Source organism: Bufo gargarizans, chromosome 3, assembly GCF_014858855.1.
Source record: "Bufo gargarizans isolate SCDJY-AF-19 chromosome 3, ASM1485885v1, whole genome shotgun sequence".
Classification (NCBI taxonomy): Eukaryota; Metazoa; Chordata; class Amphibia; order Anura; family Bufonidae; genus Bufo; species Bufo gargarizans.
The window spans coordinates 624589451-624601287 of record NC_058082.1 but is presented as its reverse complement, the minus strand read 5'-3'; positions in this window follow the sequence as shown (position 1 = coordinate 624601287).

The following is an 11837-nucleotide window of genomic DNA, read 5'->3' as shown; positions in this document are numbered from 1 at the left end:
GGGGGTAATGTGTTATTATGGGGACATTTGGGGCACAGATATCGGAAATCAAGTTTAATATGGAAAATAAAGAAGCTTATGAATTTGCTAGAGCAAAATAATTTTTAATATTATATTTTTACTAATAAGCCACTGCATGAAGCTACCATTAAACATTGGGGATATTGGCGAAAAGTAGACATGACTTTAGCAACCAATGCCAGTTAGCTGCTGCCCATGCTGCTTCTGTTCTGTGGAACGCAAGCTTTGTATTCGATAGATACCAGTTTATCTTAATGGCTGCCGTGTAAACTACATTTCTAGATGTTTTACCTGTTTTCTGTGGTGCTCATAGATATATTGAGATTTAAATTTGAAGTGTGTTATATCTCTGTTCACTGTTCACCTTTGTATACAGTGTGACTTGGTTGCTGGATATTGTGGTTCTGTATCTAGGGCTATGTTTCAGTGTGGCAGTGCTTAACTGCCTCCTTTCTTTACATACTGGGCTCTATGAGGAGGGACACTATGCGGTTCCTTTACTAAGCTGAAATATGACTAAATTAGGCAAATCTCAGACACAAGAGGCAGCACAATGGTCAATTGTGCCACTATCTGTGACTTAAACCCCACTCACTCTAGTTCTAAAATTGTGGGCATGGTATGGGTGAGGAAGGGGATGAGCCATCTGTTTTAGGCATAGAAAATGGTCTTAATGTAAGACAGCTCGGGAGCTGTCTTACATTTTGACTGATGCCGTATGCACCAAAGTGATAACTTAGGCAGATCCACCATCAGCTTAGGGCTTTATTAAGACCAGCGTCTAAAAGCCCTGGCTTAATAAATGTACCCCTATGTCCAAAACATGTTGGCATCTATAGTGTAATCATCTAGTGTTGGCATCTACAGGCAACCTATCCTGTTCTATGCAAAATGTCTCCATCCTGTTCTTCAATAAAGGATGCACAAATTTTAGTCTGTGTCTGAATCTGCTCCTCTTGTCTGTGTGTTTGTTAGTCTTATCATTTAGTTCCTCAGTTCTATCAGTGATGTTCTGTCTGAATTGTGTGGCCACAACTGGATTGTGTAACAGCTTTTATGCAACACTGTTTTCTTCTGAAGTCTATGTCAGGCTACTTTCACGCTTGCATTGTTAATTCTGTTATTGAGATCCAGCAGAGGATCTCAATACCGGATTTAAATGGATCTATTTTGATTTTATTTTTGTCTTTTTCTGGTATTGAGATCCTCTGCCGGATCACACTACCCAAAAAAAACATAAGTGTAAAAGTACCTTAAGACTGTTTTAGATATCTTGAGTAGTCTGAACAAGTTCTAAGTCAATGTCTTTGTATTTCTGGGTTTTAAAAGTCTAGATCCAACTCTGTATAAGTTTGGAATCCATGTATTTGTTGCTCTTGCCCTATAGATCAGCTGCCCTCAACCTAGATTCCAGCCTGGCTGTGTTTGCCAGTATGAGGCACAATGGATCCACAAAATCTGTAACACTGTGGTTTTGTTGTCAGTTTTAAGTCTCTTTGCTTTCTGAAATTAATGAAATCACTCAAAAGTAATATTATATTTAATGTAAGGGCAAGGTGGTGTACGCCCATGTCTAATAAAGTAAAGTAAAAGTACGCTTTTTTTGGCATTAAGATTTGACCCTTTAGTCACTTTTTAAAATCGTACTAATCTGTAATTAATTCACTCCACTTCTAAAAGTGGGGACATTCACCAATTGTCTCAAAATTTGGCCTAATGTCATCTGTAGGCATCACTTATATCTTATGGAACAAAATTTGTGTAGAAAATTCGATGTGTTATTTGTACAATTTTTAGATGTTTTCTCTGATAAGAAAACCACTTTACTAATTAGAAGAGGAAGACTCCAGTTTCTATGCACCTGGAGACTCCTAACTGGCACTTTCTACCAACAGTTTAATGTGCTAAATAATATCTGATGACACATTTCCTTTAATTAGTGTTTAGATTTTTTTTTAAATTAGCGACGAATGCTAAAACTAAATCTAACTTTGGCAGATTTCACTGATATAAGTATAGTTGACTTTATGTTACTGAGATATTTCTTACACCTTTGCACTATTTCTTTTTTCAGGTAAAGACTGGATAACAGGTTTCCATAGATGTCTAATTGTATCTCCTTCTTATAAAGTGGAAGATAATGAATCACAGATTGTCAATAATAGCATTGGACATAGACTGGGTGAAATGTCTGTGAGTTCTGAATATGGGAAAGATTTTGAAAATGAATCGTACCTTTATATGCACAGGAACATTCACAAAGATGAAAGACAATATCCATGTTCAGAATATGAGACAACTTTTAATACGAAAATTCACACAGGAGAGAAGCCATTTTCATGTCCTGAATGTGGGAAGTGTTTTAGCTACAAATCATATCTTGATAAACATCTGACAACTCACACAGGAGAGAAGCCATTTTTATGTCCTGAATGTGGAAAGTGTTTTAATGAGAAATCAAGTCTTATTAATCACCAGAGAACTCACACAGGAGAGAAGCCATTTTCATGTCCTGAATGTGGAAAGTGTTTTAGTCAGAAATCAAATCTTTTTAAACATCAGAGAATTCACACAGGAGATAATCCATTTTCATGTCCTGAATGTGGAAAGTATTTTAATGAGAAATCAAGTCTTATTAATCACCAGAGAACTCACACAGGAGAGAAGGCATTTTCATGTGCTGAATGTGGAAAGTGTTTTAGTGAGAAATCAAATCTTATTAAACATCAGAGAACACACACAGGAGAGAAGCCATTTTCATGTCCTGAATGTGGAAAGTGTTTTAGTCAAAAATCAAATTGTGATATACATCTGAGAACTCACACAGGAGAGCAGCCATTTTCATGTCCTGAATGTGGAAAGTGTTTTAGTGAGAAATCAAATCTTATTAATCATCAGAGAACTCACACAGGAGAGAAGCCATTTTCATGTCCTGAATGTGGAAAGTGTTTTATCTGCAAATTATATCTTGATAAACATCTGACGACTCACACAGGAGAGAAGCCATTTTCATGTCCTGAATGTGGAAAGTGTTTTAGTGTGAAATCAAGTCTTATTAATCATCAGAGAACTCACACAGGAGAGAAGCCATTTTCATGTACTGAATGTGGAAAGTGTTTTAGTGAGAAATCAAGTCTCATTAAACATCAGAGAACTCACACAGGTGATAAGCCATTTTCATGTACTGAATGTGAGAAGTGTTTTAGTGAGAAATCAAGTCTTATTAATCATCAGAGAACTCACACAGGAGAGAAGCAATTTTCATGTCCTGAATGTGGAAAGTGTTTTAGTGTGAAATCAAGTATTATTAAACATCAGAGAACACACACAGGAGAGAAGCCATTTCATGTCCTGAATGTGGGAAGTGTTTTAGCTACAAATCATATCTTGATAAACATCTGACAACTCATACAGGAGAGAAGCCATTTTCATGTCCTGAATGTGGGAAGTGTTTTAGTGAGAAATCAAGTCTTATTAATCATCAGAGAACTCACACAGGAGAGAAGCCATTTTCATGTACTGAATGTGGAAAGTGTTTTAGTGAGAAATCAAGTCTTATTAAACATCAGAGAATTCACACAGGAGATAAGCCATTTTCATGTCCTGAATGTGGAAAGTGTTTTAGTCACAAATCAATTTGTAATATACATCTGAGAACTCACACAGGAGAGAAGGTAATTTCATGTCCTGAATGTGGGAAGTGTTTTAGTGGGAAATCAAATCGTGATACACATCTGAGAACTCACACAGGACAGAAGCCATTTTTATGTCCTGAATGTGGGAAGTGTTTTAGTAAGAAGTCAAGTCTTATTAAACATCAGAGAACTCAAACAGGAGAGGAGCATTTTCATGTCCTGAATGTGGCAAGTGTTTTAGTCACAAATCAACTCATGATACACATCTGAGAACTCACATAGGAGATAAGCCCTTTTCATGTACTGAATGTAGGAAGTGTTTTAGTTAGAAATTAATTCTTATTAACCATGAAAAAAACCACACAGGACAAAAGCTATATTCATGTCCTGAATGTGAGAAATGTTTTAATCATAAATCATGTCTTAAAACACATCTAAAAATTTGCACAGGAAAGAAGCCATATTCATGTCCTGAATGTGGGAAATGTTTTAGTCACAAATAAATTTTTTATACACATCTGAGAACTTAAACAAGAGAGAAGCCATTTTGTTGTCCTGAAAGTGAGAAGTGTTTAGTGAGAAACTAACTCTTATTAACTATCAAAAAACCAACACAGTAGAGAAGCCATATTTATGCTGAATTTGTGTCTAATGTCTAAAAAAAATTGTGATATATCAAATGTCATATGAGAGAACTTACTAAGGTTTCAATCCATTGAAATGTTAAGATAGTAGGAAATGTGGCAGACATGGATCTCTATTGTATTATGTGTTATATCAGGCTGTAATCTGACATATAATTACCTAAAGATTGGGACAATTTTTATTTTTACATTGCACATATTCCAGCGCAACCAAATAGAAGCCAGCAATCTTGCTGCAAGGGCTCTGAAGACAAATAAAACCCAATGCCTCTCTGAGTAACGATTCGGATTTCATGGACGTTACTGACTGTTGCATTTAAGGTGTGAAATGACCAGGCTGGGAGTTATTTCTGATCTCTGTCATTATGACCGAGTTCACTTATATTTCACAGCTATCATCTGCCTTGTATGGAGCAAGCTCAGATCTTCAGCTCCCACCATACATTCACCATAAGGAAATTATTTACATTTATGTCATTTGTAGTAAGTGCATAGGTTTGTTTATTTAGGATTGGAAAAGCAGCTCCTTTATTATAAAATATATCACCTGTCCATTGGTTAAGTGTGGCATTATAATGTGACCCAATTTACTTTAATAGAATTCTAAGTAGGAAAATACCCCAGAAAAATCTATTTTCCTTATTATATATTCTATTTATGGAGGACCTATCCATTTTAACATTCCATATCGAGTTAAAATCTCCTGCCAACACCTTATATTGTGAACAATCTAAACTAACCTAATTCTCTAAAGACTTGAAGAATTATTATATACCTGGATTATTAGGGGCAGAACTATAAATCTACTTTAAATCCTCTACCTGTTGGATGTTCTTCTATTTGAGTCACTTGACAATTACCTTTCTTATGAAAAACACCAAAAAATAAATACCATAAAATATCTCGCGTGGAGTTATTCGTATATCACCTATAACGCTCAAAAAGCTACCACACAAGTAATTATAATCAATTAATCCTTAATTAGACATCCGTTTACAATACATTAGTAAAAAATATTACAAAAAGCAGCAGCCATGGGAACACAGAAGTGTTAAAGAAAAATTAAAAACAGCCGCCCCAGACTGGGTCAGTAAGATATGTGACTTTATATACTCTTTCCCCTCAGCAGCCTCATTTTGTAGGGGTGTACGAAGGCTCACACCGCTGTGCACGGATAGTGCTTGCGGTGCATTGTAATTGATATCCTGTGTGCACTTTGCTATATGAGCCCACTTATCTGATGCTGCTTAAACTGTGGGTATACTAGTCCCTCATGGTCTGGAGCTCACTCTATTTTTAATTTTTCTGTAACACTTCTGTGTTCCCATGGTTGCTGCTTTTTGAAATGTTTTTTACTAATGTATTGTAAACGGATGTCTAATAAACGATTAATTGATTATAATTACTCGTGTGGTAGCTTTTTGAGTGTTATAGGTGATATACCTTTCTTATGAAGCAAAATAATCAATCCACTTCTTCACCTGGTTACACGGATCCCCCTCACAGAGCTCACCCACATCTGACATAATGTATCCATTTCTTTCTTATTTAAATATTTCTCCTATAATAATGTATGTGCTCCCAATCTATGTAAATGCCTTAGTATTTTGTCCCTCTTAATAGGAGTAGATAAACCTTTAATATTCCAGGATATTATTCCTAACAGTCCCAAATTCACACATATGTTGTATGTTCTTTAGAATCATCCAGAATTGAAGGCCTCATATTAACCATTGATATAAGCTTTCCTAACTTTCCTTTTCCATCTTCTATCTCCTCAAAATACAATTGCAACATATCAAATACCCTCTATAAAGAAATCCCTTAATTTTGCAGGAGCATGAGATATAACAAAGAGAGCCAGAAAAGAAGAAAAAAACTAAAACACATCTCTGTGATAAAACTCCTTTAAGTATGTATTATTCCTCCTCAAATCCATCATGGTGTACAGTATAACTCCCATAATCCTTAATAAAAAATATGTGATCGGTCCCTGACTAATATATATTATTCATACCATTATATATTGCACCTTTCATACACAAAAAAAAACTCTAACCCTTCCCCATGCCATTTAGGTATACATTAATTTTAGATGTATTCCTAAAAACTCAACAAATTTCTTAGCCTCCTCTTTTACAAAAAATAACAGAATAATTTTTAACTAAATACTTCGGCAGCGCTGGATATCGGAGAGAAAATTTCACATTGTGCTAAACCAAAATGAGCATAGATGAGAAAGTCTTCTCTTTGATGAGACCAAAGTGAGAAAGTTAGAAAAAAATAATATATAAATTGTCCTCGAACAGCAATTCCCTAGATTGTCCATATGCCTTTAACAATGTTTGTTTATCGCTATAATCCATCAACTTGGCTATTACTGTTCTTGGCCGTTTTCTTGTCTTGGATACCTCTTAATGGGCTTAACCTATAAATTCACTCGAAAACCTTGTCCAATCCAAATTTCTTGTGAATCTGAACATCAACCAAATCCTTCAGGGCATTATTATTATATATTTCTGGAATACCTATTCTTCTTACATTATTACTCCTTGTCCGATTTTCCAAATCATCTACCTTTTCTTTCATCCCCTCATTTACTATATTGACTTCTTGCAATTTTACATGTAAGGATTCCAGTCCATCTTCCACAAATAATAATTTATGTTTAAATTTCTCCACCTTGTCTAAATGTATCTCATCTTATCTACGTCCTGTTTAATCTTTTCTTGCAATAACTATTTCACCATTTCTGGTAAGGAAGCCACTAAGTCTTTTGTTACGGCTTTAGCCAAAGAGGAATTTTGAAAAGGAGGGTTTATCTTCATCTCATTCATCTCCATCTCCAGCACGTCCACACACAAAGGGGGCATGACTGGAAGATGGCTTTGTTCTGTTGTATTTCCCATAGACTTTCAGCTGACACTGATGATGCAAAAACAGCACCAAATATTACAGTTGCAGAAGCAACATTTAAACTGCAAAAGTTTACAAAAAGGTAATTGAAACCCTTAGAGTTATTTCATCCACAGTGTTTTTATCTAATTCTTCATTTTTCTTAAGCATTTTGTTGGTACTTTTGACATTTTATGGCAAAAATACTATTGTCAAATGTTTGCTACATGATAATAAAAAAATATAAAGTATACTGCATATTTTGTGATGGTTTTACTCATTTTTGTTGTGTAGTTTGAGTTCATGGTATAATTTCCAGAATGCAGCTTGCTCCAGATATCTTGTTCTGCTCCACAGATCAACTAGCGCTCTTCCCTGGTAGTCCTTCACATCCTCTCTACACCAGATGACCCTCCCCTATTCCCCAAATAGCAATAGATAGGCGGTTAGCCCTGTGGGGCAGCCTTCCTAAATAATTTATATGTGGGCATGTCTCTTCTAACAAACTACAAAAACAGTGTAGCCATGTAACAGTATGGATTATAGTACAGTATTACAGCACACAACTATAACTTGCAATATCATAGGCTGTGATTGTAATATAATATACAAGTTAATAGATCATTGTATGTTGCCCCAATGGTCTACTTTCATAGACAATGGTGGGATCCACAGCTGACATACACAAACAAGCATAGCTGCATACACCCGATGACACATACACTAAAGATAAGTGAACCATTTCATTATGAACCAGGTTTGTTACAAACTTTGCAAAAATTTTGGCTGACAAACTAATCAAAACTTTTGTTTGTTTTGGACAAATCCAGTAAAACAGTGCATAGCACCATTTTACTGAACATGTCAGTGGGAAAAAGCACTAGGAAATAAGAAGAAGGATGCTCACATGATCCTGAGAAGATGAGTCAATCAGTGCTGCAGCGGGCAGAGAGGTGCTCTAGCAGAACAAGAAGAATGCCATTCTATGTTCGGCTGTGAAAGATGGTGGTTAGGTGTTACAGTGTCTGCCAGAAATACAATTTTATGTAGTCAGGAACATTCAAAAGTCCAAATCAAGGTGGTATTCTACTGCCAGGGGACAGTGAAGGTCTCCTCATGATGCTGTCACATCACCATTCTGTGGGCGTCTTATGTTGCTGCCACCTCATCATTCTGTGGTCTCCTCATGCTACTGCCACATCACCACTCTGTCACTGGGTCGCTTTGTGGTCTTCAAATGATGCTGTCACATCACCCCTCTGTGGTCTACCCATGCTGCTGCCACCTCACCACTCTGTGGACTACTCATGCTGCTGCCACCTTACCACTATTTCACTGGGCAACTCTGTGGTCTCCTCATGCTGCTACTGCCTCTCCACTCTGTCACTGGGCCACTCTGTGTTCTCCTGTTGCTTCCACCTTATCACTCTGAGGTCTCCTCATGCTGCTGCCACATCACCACTTCTTCACTGGGTCGCTTTGTGCTCTTTTCTTTTTTTATTTAACAATTTTTATTTTCCGAGAAATAGAAAACAGTATACGGTACATATTAGACAAGTAAAGCGTCTGACACGACACATCAGTAGGTACAGATATCATATAATCATATAATCTGAGAGAGGAGAGGAAGGGAAATGAGAACCATTACGTATTCCAAGATCCCAATCTATAAATTTGTAGGCAGGTACAATCTTACAACCTGAGATTGAAAAACAACAACCTAGTGAGAACCCTATGTAGTCAGAAGATCTTTCACACAATACAAAATACCAGAAGATACGGAAAGGTACCAAGGATTAATAGTACGACCCTTTCTTGAATTGAAATGGAGAGAGCATGTTGGTCAATGAGAGAACCTGAATTCCCGCCAGAGCTTCCATTGTTTTACGAATTTTTGGTGATTCCTAGCCTCCCAGGCAGAGAGTTCCTCAAAGCAATATAATTGATAAATTTTTTGCTTCCAATGTCTCATTGAAGGAAGGTTAGAAGAAAGCCAGTGTTTCGGGACTAGCAAACGGGCGGCTATAATCAATTGCCTGAACAGAAAAGGGGGGGGCGAGTATCAGTGGGATCATTCGAATCATATATGTTAAGTAAAGCTTTGAGAGGGGAGACTGTTACTGAGGTTTGGCAAATCTGGTTGCTGAGGCAAAAGATTTCCTTCCACCAGTTTTTTATAATGGGACAGTCCCACCAAATATGCAGGAACAATCCTCTATTGTCCAAGCACCACCAACATCTATCTGATGCTGATTCAGCAAAAAGACATATCACGTCTGGAGTTTTATACCATCTGGTTAACAACTTGTAACCGTTTTCTTGTATACGGACGCATCGAGATGTGATATGTGGAGTTAGAAGTATGTCAGGTAGTTTGGACATAGGGAAATCTTGACCCAAATCTCGCTCCCAATGCTTTATGAAGGCGGGTTTAGTGATAAATGGGGGAGAGTTCAGTCTATAAAATAGTTGGGAAATCAGTTTTTTAGGTGGTATGGGGTTGTTGATAAGTGCTTCGGTCCAGACGAGTGGTCGTAAAAAGTCACTTCTAGAGACATGTTGTGAGAGATAGGAATGTATGTAAGATAATGGGGAAATACAATGTTGGAGTGAGGGAAACTTTTTTTTTAATTCTAGTAAGGGTGGCACTTTACCATCCAAGTCAAACAGAGAATAAATAGGAATAGCTGATTCTTTCAGGGTTCGAGGGGTACATTCAGTCACCAAGGTAAGAGCAGTGCCCAATACATCTTTCAGCGAAAGGAGAGGAGACGGAAAGGGTATTGAGCAATGTGTAATTTGAAACCATTTCCACGCCGTCAGTGTGGCTTGTATGATGGGGTAAGGTGAAGAGGGGATATTCATGAGACTGGAATTACCCAACAATAAGAAGCGAAATGGTTTTCCTAGAAGTTCTTGCTCCATCAACACCCACGGTTTGGGGTCGGAGTTTCTGAGCCAATCAACTGCCCTGGAAATAAGAACCGCTTTCCCGTACAACTCAGGATCTGGTAGAGACATCCCACCATACTTTTTGGGGCGAGATAAGGTGTGATATCTGGTACTTTTGTCATTCCACACAAATTTGCGGAAGATCTTTCTAAGTGATTCATAGTAGGTGTTGGGTATAGGTATGGGTAAAACCTGTTGTAAGTATGTGAGGCGAGGTATTATCAGGGACATGAGAAGATTTTTCCTACCTATCCACGAAATTATATGGGTGTTCAGTTTATCTATACATGGGGATATGGATTGTAGTAGTGGGGCGTAGTTGAGGGAGAAGAGATCAGAGACATTAGGGCATATTTTGATTCCTAGGTAAGTTAGGTGTGTGGATGACCAATCAAATGCTGAGTCCTTTTTTAGCCTTTGTTGCTTCGTTAGTGGGATTCCAAAACAGATGACAAGTGATTTTTGCTGATTAATTTTAAAATTGGAGAGAGTACTATATTCGTCCAGATGATTTTGGATAGCTATAAGGGATGCCTCTGGGTTAGTGGTCATAATCATAATATCGTCTGCAAATGCAGCCAATTTATGTTCACGACCCCCCCAAAAAATGCCTTTTATAGCAGGGTCCATCCTTAATTGTGTTAAGAGAGGTTCAAGGGCTAATACAAATATAAGGGGTGAAAGAGGGCATCCTTGACGAGTACCGTTTCGGAAACGGAAGGGCTCTGATAGATCACTATTAACTAAGACCGAAGCTGAAGCCTGGGAGTACATGGCGAAGATAGCTTGAACAATGGGACCAGGTAGGCCAAATCCCAGCAGGACTTGTCTTAGATAGGCCCATTTTATCATATCGAATGCTTTCTCCGCATCCGTGCTCAGAAGGAGAAGAGGTTTAGATTGGAGAGCAGAATCAAAAACAATATTGAGGACTCTAGATTTATTGTCTCTCCCCTCTCTGCCCCGGACGAAGCCCACCTGGTCCCCATGTATCAAGGATGAGAGGACCGTAGATATTCGGTACGCTAACATCTTCGCCAGTAGCTTAAGGTCGATGTTAAGAAGTGAAATGGGTCTGTAGTTAGCACACTGGTTAGGGTTCTTCCCCTGTTTGGGTATCAAAGTTATATGGGCCATTGTCATGTCTCTCGAAAGTTGTTGACCTTGAAGAGTCGAATTGCACACTGAAAGCAAGTGGGGAAGAACATATTGTTGGAAAGTTTTGTAATAGGAGACAGTCAGACCGTCTGGGCCTGGGCATTTACTAGAGGGTGCTTGCTTTAATGCCAATTCAAGGTCTTCGAGTGTGAATGGTGAGGACAATTTCAGCTTGGCTTCTGTGGAAAGAGTTGGAAGGTTAAGTGAACTCAAAAAGGAGATTGTTAGGGAGGAGTGGCATTCTGGTGTAATTGTGGAAGGTAGATTATATAGGGATTCATAGAATTCCCTAAAACAGGTTGCTATTGCTGCGGAGGAGAAAAGTGGGGTGCCCTAGGGAGAATCTATTTGGTGAATATAATTTGCTGCTTTCCTATTTTTTATTCTGCTCATCATGAACATGATGCTTTGTCGCCATGGGCGAAATATTTGTGTTGTGAACTAAGGAAGTATTTAGCTGATGTATATTGTAGAAGGGATTTTATTTCTGCTCTAAGATTGGAAAGCTCCTGTAAATGGGAATCTGATAGGG